Source organism: Hylobates moloch, unplaced genomic scaffold, assembly GCF_009828535.3.
Source record: "Hylobates moloch isolate HMO894 unplaced genomic scaffold, HMol_V3 SCAFFOLD_4, whole genome shotgun sequence".
NCBI lineage: Eukaryota > Metazoa > Chordata > Mammalia > Primates > Hylobatidae > Hylobates > Hylobates moloch.
The window spans coordinates 21,985,654-21,996,986 of NW_026652279.1; the positions used below are offsets into that span (position 1 = coordinate 21,985,654).

At 40.0% G+C, this 11,333-nt stretch overlaps 1 long non-coding RNA gene across 1 annotated transcript; it reads right to left on the bottom strand.

Annotated features, from left to right (window-relative positions):
- Positions 1 to 769: 769 nt before the first annotated feature.
- On the bottom strand, positions 770 to 10,398 carry LOC116466685 (uncharacterized). Its single transcript, XR_004247635.1, has 3 exons — positions 10,273 to 10,398; positions 4,461 to 4,617; positions 770 to 2,877 (listed from the first exon to the last, which is right to left on the bottom strand). It is a non-coding gene; the product is annotated as an uncharacterized LOC116466685 (long non-coding RNA).
- Between the last annotated feature and the right edge of the window lie 935 nt (positions 10,399 to 11,333).

Below are 11,333 nucleotides of genomic sequence, written 5' to 3' on the forward strand. Positions count from 1 at the left end.
TGAAGCTTACGTTGCCTGGAACTTCTTGTTACTTGTATGATGGTAAATTCAGTGATTGTTTAAACTAGAGGTCAGCAAACTACAAATCCTGCTCACCACTTGTTTTTGCAGGTAAAGTTTTATTGGAACCCTGGCATGTTCAGTTGTTTACACATTGTTTATGGGTGTTTTCATGCAACAACACAGAGTAGTTAAGACAAGAGGCCACATGGCCTGCAGAAACTACAATCTTTACTATTTATTCCTTTAAAGGAAAAGTTTTCCAATCCCTTCAATCATTTTGAGTTGAGTCTCCTGTCATTTGCACCTCAAAAGCATTCACACAATATTTGATCACTTTCAATCTGATGAAAAGTGGTAACACTAAACTATACCTGATAATAATGACTCTCTTAGTCCATTTGGGCTGCTACAGTAAAATACAATAAACTGTGTGGCTTATAAATAGAATTTAATTTTCTTACTCTGCTGGAGGCTGACCTGTCCAAGATCAAGGTGCTGGCAGATTCTGTTTCTGGTGAGAACCCATTTACTGGTTCATAGATGGCCATCTTTTCACTGTGTCCTCACGTGGCAGAAGGGGTGAACCAGCTCCCTTGGCCTATTTCATAAGGGCACGAATCTCATTCATGAGAGCCCCACCTTCGTGACCTAATCATCACCAAAGGCCTCAACTCCTAATATCATCACCTTGGGGGTTAGGATTTCAACATATGAATTTGGTGAACGGGGGGACACAAACATTCACACCATAGCAATGACTATGCGTGTTTTTAAGCAAAGCTTTATTGAAGCATATCATACATATATAAAAGTTTGAAAAATCATTATTGCCCAGCTCAATGAATTTTCAAAGTGAATATGCTGGTGTACCATCACCAAACCCCAGAAACCCCTTATACCCACTTCAGCCACTATATCCCCCTCCCTAAAGACAACTACTCTTCAGACTTCTATGAGAATGATCTCCACTGACTAATTTTGTCTATTTATGAACTTCATACAAATGGATTCATAAATGTGTATCCTTCTGTGTTTGGCTTCTGTTGCTCAGCATTCTGTTTGTGAAATTCATATCCATTGCGTGTAGCAGTGGTTCATTTATTGTCACTGTTATGTTCCATGGTGTGAATATATCATGATTTATTTATACATACAGTTGATGGATGTTTGAGTTGTTTTCAGTTTTTGACTATTATGAATAGCACTGGTGTGAACAATCTAATGTTTTTGTGCACATATACACACTTTCCTGTTGGAGTGAAATTGTGGGTGATTCATACATGATTTTTACTGTTATACTAAAAGTGATTCAATGTCCAAAGGTATATAATTTAACTGAATAGAAATTTCGACTTTTTCCCTCTTGACTTAAAAATCAAAGGTAGGAGCCGGGTGTGTGAATTTTGGGAGGCCGAGGCAGGTGAATCACCTGAGGTCAGGAGTTCAAGACCAGCCGGCCCAACATGGTGAAACCCCGTCTCTAGTAAACATACAAAAAATTAGCTAAGTGTGGTGGCCCACACCTGTAGTCCCAGCTACTTGGGAGGCTGAGGCAGGAGAATCTCTTGAACCTGGGAGATGGAGGTTGCAGTGAGCCAAGATCGAACCACTACACTCCAGCCTGAACAACAGAGTGAGACTCTGTCTCAAAAAAAAAAAAAATCAAGGTAAGACCAGGCACGGTGGCTCATGCTTGTAATCTCAGCACTTTGAGAGGCCAAGGTTGAGGTCAGGAGTTCGAGACCAGCTTGGCCAAGAGGGCGAAACTCCATCTCTACTAAAAATACAAAAATTAGCCGAGCATGGTGGCAGGCACGTGTAATCCCAGCTACTCAGGAGGCTGAGGCAGGAGAATTGCTTGAACTTTGGAGGCGGAGTTTGCAGTGAGCTGAGACTGTGCCACTGCATTCCAGCCTGGGCGACAGAGCAAGGCTCTGTCAAAAAGAAAGAAAGAAAGGAAGAAAGAGAGAAAGAGAGAGAAAGAGAGAAAGAAAGTCAAGGTTAATTTAGCAGAGTATTGGGCTCAAAAGATCGTATATAATCAGGTGGCAAATGAATTAACTAAAAAATTAAAACAATTAAAACAAACCAATTTCCCCTCCAGTGTCTAAACTATTGCTGCAAGGAAGTTTCAAGCTGCCTGCTTGGAGACTGGTTTTTTAAGCAGCTGAATTCAAATCAGTATTTCTTTTGGAACGCTGGGAAGGCTCAGATGGATTTGAAATGTTGCTGAGTCACAAAGGCACATTTTCTGGGACACACTTCTTACTTTGAGGAAAAAGTGATGAAAAGTTATAGATGGATAGAGTGGCAGGGAGCCTTGGTGAACTGGAGTTCCAAAAAACAAGAAAGGCAGAACTGATATAGTGAAGTTCCAATGGCTTTCCTACTTAGCCACCCAATTGCACAGAAAAGCCACAGAAAAAATCAAGATTTCATTAGCAAGCACTTTCTCCTACTTCAGCCACCACTGACTGCTACTTCTGCCTCCTTCCCCTCTTCACACAGACATCATACTCCAAGGGCCTGAAGACAGTTTATCCACTTTTTAATCAAGCAGTCCACAAAGATTTCATGGATAGCGTATCTTCTTCAACATACAGGGAAGTGGGGAAGTGTAGATGATCCAAGCATAAATCTGCAGAGGGGAATAAGGAGGCTGCTTATTAAGCATGCGCATTTGACTGGCGTTCTTTTTCCACTCATCAGTTGTTATCAAACCAGTAGAGAAGATTCAATCTGATAATTTTCAAGATGAGTCATCAGTAGCCACAGAGTTCTAGGGTCAAACTCAGGGCTTTGTGGCTTAAGCTGTTGTCCTCCCAGTAAAACAGCATACTGAACTATTTTGGCCTGTCTTTCCTCTCTGGACAACTGTAAGGTAAAAAATTATTTAAGAAAGAAAAGGAGAGAGAGAGAGAAGGTTAAAATGGCAAGTGTTCTCAGCAGGATCCTAATAAATATTTTACCACTCACACTTTCCAGAACAGAGCAGAACTTGTCTTCTAGCCCAATTGTCTGCTCCAGGTGCAGTGTGGGTACATCTCAGGGTTGGGTCTTCAGCTTTCTCGAGAGACTTTAGTGTCTTCCTCGGCCACCAACGGCCAATGGCAGTGGTCATACAAAGATGGCTGGCTACGAGGCAGCCCTTCTGTCTGCAGACCCTGCCACAGTCCCTCTCTAGGACAGATTAGGAAAATCTACAGAGTAAAGAAAGTGCAGAAGGAGGTGCTTCCCTCTGCACCTTTATAACTGAATAATACCCAGAGAATTGAGCAGAATATTCTAAGCTTCAAAAAAGCAGATAGAACAGATATGTGAGACCATATTCTCTAAGGTGGTCCTGTCTGATTTTTAATGTTCTCTTCCATGCTTAAACAACAACAAAGAAGATGTCCTGACGTGAATTTAGAAAATCCTGACGGAGATTTTAACTGGTAGACTATGGGTACCTTTAATCATCTGCAGGCTTTGCATCATTCATCCACAATCATTTCTGTTTCACAAAGTAGTCTCCTATTTTAACTTTGATAACCTCGTTTTCCCGCCTAGACGATTGAAAAAGAACCCTCCCTACTTTGTCCGTTTCCAGGAGCACTTATCTTGAAAGGTTTTTGCAGATATTTATGACACTCCTATGAGGTGGCTAAGGTCTGTTATCCCCATTTTATGGCTGAGGAAACTGAGATAGTGAGACATCGAGTGCTTGCCGAAGGTCAGGCACTGAGTCAGGAGCAAATTCGGAGGCAGAACTCGGTGTTCCTGGCAACCTCACCAAGTTCAGCTGCCTCGCCTCTGTTTGAACTGCCTTAAAATAGGACTTTCAAGAATTCTGATGAATAGATTGAAACCCTACAGTGCTTTATGTGTTAATGATGACTTGGTAACTGAATATATTAATGTTGTTCATTGACTTACAGCCAAGAGCCACTCATTTCCTAGGTGCTCAGCCTAAGAGACTATTTTCCTCATTTTTCACTGATTATCATAAAACACTTCCGTGTAACCATATGAGACTACGGTTCTTTCCAACACCAAAGTAAAAGTGCAAATTGTTGTCCTTTTGGCCTCTAAGTGCAGGAATCTCCCCTCTCTCCCTCTATATACACTCCTCATGATGGTCTCCAGCCTAGGACCATCTCCTCTCTTTCCGGCCTTAGAATCTACCCTCTAGCCTCCCCGGATGCTTCTGAAATGGAATCACTCACTGGTTCCAGGACACAGCGCTGACACCCTCTGCATCTCACCCACCCTTATTCATCAAAATCTCTTTTTATCTTCAAGGTTCATCTAAAGAAAACCTGCTAAGAAGCCACCCCCTATTTCCCCACCAAACCTGGTCTCTCTTCCTTTGAAGCCCTTATCTGGTGCCATCTTATTTTGCCTTTTGCTTACTAGGCTCTTGCCCTAAGGATGCAGATTGTAAATTGATTAGGGGCAGGGATGGTTTTACTCACCTTTGCTAGTCTGAGATGGCACATAGACCGCGCACAGTAGGGGAGCTGCTGACTACAGGAGTGGGCAAACTTTTTTTGCAAAGGATCGTTTAGGAAATATTTTAAGCTTTGCTAGCCACAAATGGTCTCTGCTGATTCTTATTCCTTTTCTACAATGCTTTAAAAATGTAAAAAATCATTCTTAACTCCCAGGTCAGCTGGGGCCTGGACTTCTCATATTGTGAAAGATCAATTGCAGCACATAGCCCAAATACATTTTTGTACTTAAAAAAGTCTCTGAAATTACATACTATGGTATCAGTATTTATTTTGTTTAAAACTCCAGTCAGTTAAAACATGGATGAAACCCAGCATTTATAAAGATGAAAGTAGGAACTTGCAAAATCCATGCGTACATCTTTGTGCATCATTAAAGGGCCAAATTCCTTCAGCTTTACACAGATTCTACCATGGCTGATGAGGTCTCATGGCTTTTTGGGAAGTGAGATAATAAAACTAGCTCTGCCACACTGATGGGATTTTTTTAAGGTGTCCCAAAATGTTTCATTTGTCTCATCAATGACTGCTGTGAAACAGGATCTTGGACAAGTTAATAGTTTTTTATCTTATTTTATTTTATTTATTTTATTTTATTTTATTTTATTTTATTATTTGAGACTAGGTCTTGCTCTGTCACCTAGGCTGATGTGCAGTGGCAGCATCATGGCTCACCGTAGCTCAACCTTCTAGGCTCAAGGGATCTTCCCACTTCTCAGCTTGGGACTACAGGGGTGCATGCCACCACTCCTGGATAATTTTTGTATTTTTTGTAGAGACAGGATTTCACCACGATGCCCAGGCTTTGTCTTGAACTCCCAGGCTCAAGTGATCCTCCTGCTTTGGCCTCCCAAGGTTCTGGTATTACAGGTGTGAGCCACCATGCCCAGCCACAAGTTAACATTTTTAATGCCTGAAACTTTAGAAAGGACAAAGTAATGGTCCCTTTAAAGTATCACTGACCTGGGTTACCATCAGTGCCCACACAATGCCATTAACACTCCCTCCCTAAATCCAGGAATACTGCAAGGTAATATTTAGTCATCGCGAGGTGGCTCATGCCTATAATCTCAGTACTTTGGGAGGCGGGCAGACCATAAGGTCAAGAGATCCAGACCATCCTGGCCAACATGATGAAACCCTGTCTCTACTGAAAATACAAAAATTAGCTGGGCATGGTGGCGCGTGCCTGTAATCCCAGCTACTCGGGAGGCTGAGGCAGGAGAATCGCTTGAACCAGGGAGTTGGAGGTTGCAGTGAGCCAAGATGGCACCACTGCACTCCAGCCTGGTGACAGAGTGAGACTCCGTCTCAAAAAAAAAAAAAATGTTTAGTCATTTCCTGCATCATGACATCATAGCCTTCCCCTATTAAGTTATCTAACTCAGTTATAGTTCAAACCGCTGGTTCCATATCAGGAGCTGTTTAATTTAACATCTCTTCAGCAAAGGTACCATGGGAGCTTTTCAGAAAACTTCAGATTAATATTCCAACTTATCTTCCTGAGGAGATCCAGCTGTGAATAATAGTGTTGATTCGGTATCGTTGATCATTTGCCAGAATGTGCGATTTGTAAAACTTTGGCAGGGAAAATTGTATTACAGATGTTACATTGGAAAACCTCTGAACTGCCGTGAAATGTAACTGTGTGTTGGAGGGCACGTCATGTCATTAGTAGGCTGAGTTTACTCCGTTTGGGTGAACAGTGCACATACACTACAATAGGTAGCTGCTCCATTTATATGAAAGTCAGATCGACAGAATAATAATCCAACCCTTGAAGACAGCTATAATTACAGCATGTTGACTCCGTCTCCTTGACAGGGAAGCTGCAATGTTTCAAATAGAAAGCTCCATTAGCTAGGTGACCAATTAAGGAAGCAGAAAACAGCGAGAAGGAGGTATAAAATTATCTTGTTAAAATTCTCTTCAAAAATAGAGATATTTAACACATAACAAGAATATATAGTCTAAGGCAGCAGAGAATTTTATTTAAAAATAACCTTGTCCCGTAAAAGTAAAGCTGATCTACGATAAACTGTTCACATATCTGGATCCCATTTAGAGACAATGGACCAGGCTGAGCAACATAGTGAGATCCTGTGTCTACAACAAATTAAAAAGAAAAAATAGCCAGATGTGGTGGCACGGGCTTGTGGTCCCAGCTACTTGGAACTCTGAGGTGGGAGGATCTCTTGAGCCCAGGTGATTGAGGCTGCAGTGGGCTATGATCGGGCCACTGCACTCCAGCCTGGGTGACAGAGTGAGACCCTGTCTTAACAACAGAGAGAGAGACAGAGAGAGAGAGAGAGAGAGAGAGAGAATGGGCTTTCATGCTAGAAATAGCTATAATTTTTTTTAAAAAGTGATACTTACTTATATTTTATATTTAGAAAATGTCATTTCCTACATCTAAAATGGCCTTTGAAAATGGAAAAGCAACCAACTGAAATTGTATTGAATTAATTATATCAATACTTTCTAAACTTCCAACAGCTCTGGTGAATCACTATTTCCTATTCTATTGTTTTTTACTCTATGGTTGTTTCACGTTTTGGAAGTAAGTGAGAAGAAACAGTAGAAAATAGACTGTCTGCTTTGGTTTTGAATCCTTTGCCTGGAGGTATCTGGATTCAAGGTCTATTAGGCTGAATCATACGAAATTGATGCTTATTTAGTTAAAATGACATCAAATATTGGCAATTTCATAAGTGGTCGCTGGCTACCACTTCAGTGCTTCTTCTGTTATCCCTGTGATAAAGTCTTTGGTCCTCGTCAATTGGCCATGGGTAAGTGGGACAATTACAGGATAAAAACTTTATTCTTGGATAGTAGGGTAATAAACAATAATAACAACAGATAGAAAATAGCTAATAATAGATAATTGATATACAGATATTAGCTAGGTAAGAGGTAGATAGATAAAAATAATAGTATTGATAGAATTTCTGCTGCAAGGTTTGTATGTCTACGGAAGAGTCTTCTCTTCCTTCCAGCCTTTTGGGAAAAAAAGTAGACACTTTCTCACTATGTTGCCCAGGCTGGCCTCAAATTTCTGGGCTCAAGCAATCCTCCTGCCTTAGCCCCCTGAGTAGCTGGTACTATAAGCATGCATCCCCACACCGACCAGCCAGCAAGCACTCTTTTAACCTTCTGCAAGCAAGAGGTTTTGACGCCCTTCACTTCATTCTTTTATTTGCTGATCATCATGATAATAGTAGTTAACATTTCTAGTGATCTCTTAGTATCCATGGGGATTGGTTCCAGCACCCCCTCCTGGATACCAAAATCCAAGATGCTAAAGTTCCTTTTATAAAATGGCATAGTGTTTGCATATAACCTATGTACATCTTCCCATATACTTTAAATCATCTCTAAATTATAAGTAATCTTATAATACCTAATAAAATGTAAATAGGGTTATATTGCATTTTTATTTGTATTTTTTTGAATATTTTCTACTCGAGGTTGCTTGAGTCCTTGGATGCAGACGTGGGGATATGGAGGGCTGACTGTCCAGTACTTAGTATGTTCCTGGGCGTATAATAAAGTCTTTACATGTTATTATTTCCTCCTCAAAATGACTCTATGAGATAAGCATTAGTATTATAATCTCTGTTTTACAGATGAAAGTTTTGGGAGAGCAAGACAGCTACAAAACCTATTTTTCATTCTACAATGTATTTGATTAAATGGAGGGAAGAGAGGAGAGATAGAGAAAAATTTTGGCCAGTCAACCTTCAGATCCTTAGGTCAAATGTAGCCTTGGTGTCAGAATCTGGAAATTCCTATTTAAGTGGTTTGGTGGCCAATTGTACTTCTGATCCTTGAATTTGAACTTTAAAATCCATCTTTGGGTGTGACCATACGATCCCAGGACTTAATTAACTTCTTAATATGTCATTATCTTTATCTGTAAAACAATGTAAAATTATCTACTTCATAGAGTCATTGAGGTTTCCAATGATATTTTACATCCTTAGATGAAGACATACAAAATAATATAACCTATTCCAAAACTGGAAGGAAGCACTCTTTGGTTTTTGTGTTTTCATAATAATTGCTATTTCTCATTTGTAAGTTTGTGGCAACAGATGGACAAGAAAAAATTAGAACCCATAGAAAATATTTTGATAGATATCAGTTTTATAGATTTATAGTTTCTTTTCCTAAACTGTACTGTTCAACAAAAATTATACAAATCTTTTGACTAGGAGATGCATTTTTAAAGGCATATAGACTCTTAGTAATTTATATCCTCTGTACAGCTTATATTTTCTATATCACGAAGAATAGGAAAGAAAAACAGACAGAATTATCATCATTCTCCAAAAAAGAGCATATGCTTATGGGAACCTTGCTCTAAAACCTAAGCAGCCACATGAAAATGTTTTAGCTTCCTGAAGATTGCACAAGAGTCAACAGCACAACTAGATAATATTGTTTTAATTCTTCATGTTGCAGAATTATCTAAACAAAAGAAAGCTGATTTTTTAAATGATAGCTGAAGATATTTTGAAGACAGTTGAATCTGGGTTGGCAAGGCAAAAAGTCAAACAGCACATCAAAACAAGAGAAGGAAACTGTGACTAAAATAAAAGTGATGATATGTTCATCTAATTTAAACATTCAAGTCTGTATAAATGAATTAAAAAATTTTCTTTGAAAAGTTCTCACCAGTTGTGAGATAGACCAAATAATTTAACACAAGCAATCTGTAGAGGTTGAATTAAGGTCCTGTTTTAAAAACATTATTAGTAAGCAGATGGTGACTATAAAAATGATCACAAAGTAATGATTATACACACTGCTGAATCAAGCTGCCCATTCTTTGACTATTTCCTGTATGTCAAGCTCACCACCCCCTGCACACCTATTGTCCTGGCATTTCACAGTTTCTTCTTTCAACACGGGCAGAAGTGGTTTATGTGACACTGCTGTCAAAGAAGAACACGTGAAGAGGGAAGAAAGTCTAGGTGAGGGCTGGGTGTGTTGGCTCACACCTGTATTCCCGGCACTTTGGGAGGTTGAGGCAGGAGAACTGCTTGTGCCCAGGAGTTCAAGACCAGCCTGGGCAACATAGTGGGACCTTATCTCTACAAAAAATAAAAAAAATTAGCCTGGTGTGGTGGTGCACACCTGTAGTCCCAGCTACTCAGGACTCTGAGGTAGTAGGATAGCTTGAGCTTGGGAGGTGTATGCTGCAGTAAGCCGAGATCTCGCCACAGCACTCCAGGCTGGGTGACAGAGCAAGACTTTGTTTCAAAAAAAAAAAAAGGAAAGAAAAGAAAAAGAAAGAAAGAAAGAAAATGGAAAATGTTTAGGTGGGAACACAAGCTAAGGACTCAGTCTTCAAATTCCAAGACCTCTTGGATCATGCGTGTACACAACCTGACTCTCATTCACAGAAGCACTTTTCATGAAAACATTATATTACAATGATTTAAACACCCTTCTCCAAATTAGTTAACTTGTTTTTCTTCAGATTAGCTAGTTTAAAGAGAACATAATTGATTAGTGAAAAAAAACAACTTGACTAATGAGTGAGCTCTGGGAATAGGTTTCTGGGTACCCAAGAAGCATTAACTCATACAAATAAGTCGGAACAATGACTCCAGCTGGGAAAAGAACAGAGTCAGAAGAAGCAGTTGCCTAGGGCAATACATTACCAAGGCAGCCGACTCTGCAAGTGGTTTCTGTAGAGCAAATGCAGGCTTTGAATTTAAATATTACCCACTTTGCTTGGGGTAGGTGAATCTGTAGATGAATTACTCACCCCAGAAGTTAAGCAGCCACTCTCCTGAGCTCACTAGATGGATGACAGATGGATGCTTTAAAAGTGAATATTCAGAGTTCAGGGTGCACATGAAGGCATTCACTATATGGCTGCATACACAGCACTGGCTATAAGCCAAGCTTGCTTTCCACCCCTTCTCTCTAGCCCAGCACAGGCTGCTGACTATAAGCCAAACGCCAATCACCAGGTAGCAATGACTTGTCTTTGCACTGGCTGTGAGGAGGCTTAGTCTTTTTTAATCCTCTACCGCTTGCAAGTGAATTGGGCTATTGGGTATGTATGTATGTGTATACACACACACACACACACATATTCAAATATGCATATACATATATCTATCTAATAAACCATCATATTTTCTTTTTTACTTATTTTTTGAGACAGGGTCTCACTCTGTCTCCCAGGCTGCAGTGCAGTGGTGTGACTATAGCTCACTGCAGCCATGGCCTCTTGGGCTCAAGCCATCCTCCCATTTCAGTTTCTTGAGTAGCTGGGACTACATGCACACGCTACCATGCCCAGCAAATTTTAATTTTTTGTTTGTTCTAGAGACAAGGTCTCACTATGTTGTCCAGGCTGGTCTCAAACTCCTGGCCTCAAGTAATTCTCCCGCCTCAGCCTCCCAAAGTGCTAGGATTACAGGCATAATCCACTGTACCCAGCCTATATTTTCTTAGCCATATTTTTTTTCTTTCCTCAAACTCATTTCAGTTTATTTTATTCTTAAGCAGAGCCTATATTTGTATAAGCTGCTTCAATTCCCTCTATGGAAAGCCACAAACAGACAAATACATAAAGTATAGAAAGAATGTTAATATGATAGACCGTGAGATCTCAGATTCCTTTTCAGTGAAGCAGAGATGTCACTTGTTTAAATTGTTAACCCTGGAGACTCTAAGTGTGAATAAATCCCTCAAGTATTCAAGCTGCAGGGCTCTCAAATTCAGGGTAAAAGAGAATTTATGAAAGCTCTAAAGAACAGGATAATTTATTGAATGGCTGTAATATTAATGCAAGTTCACAAGGAATAATTCCATTTC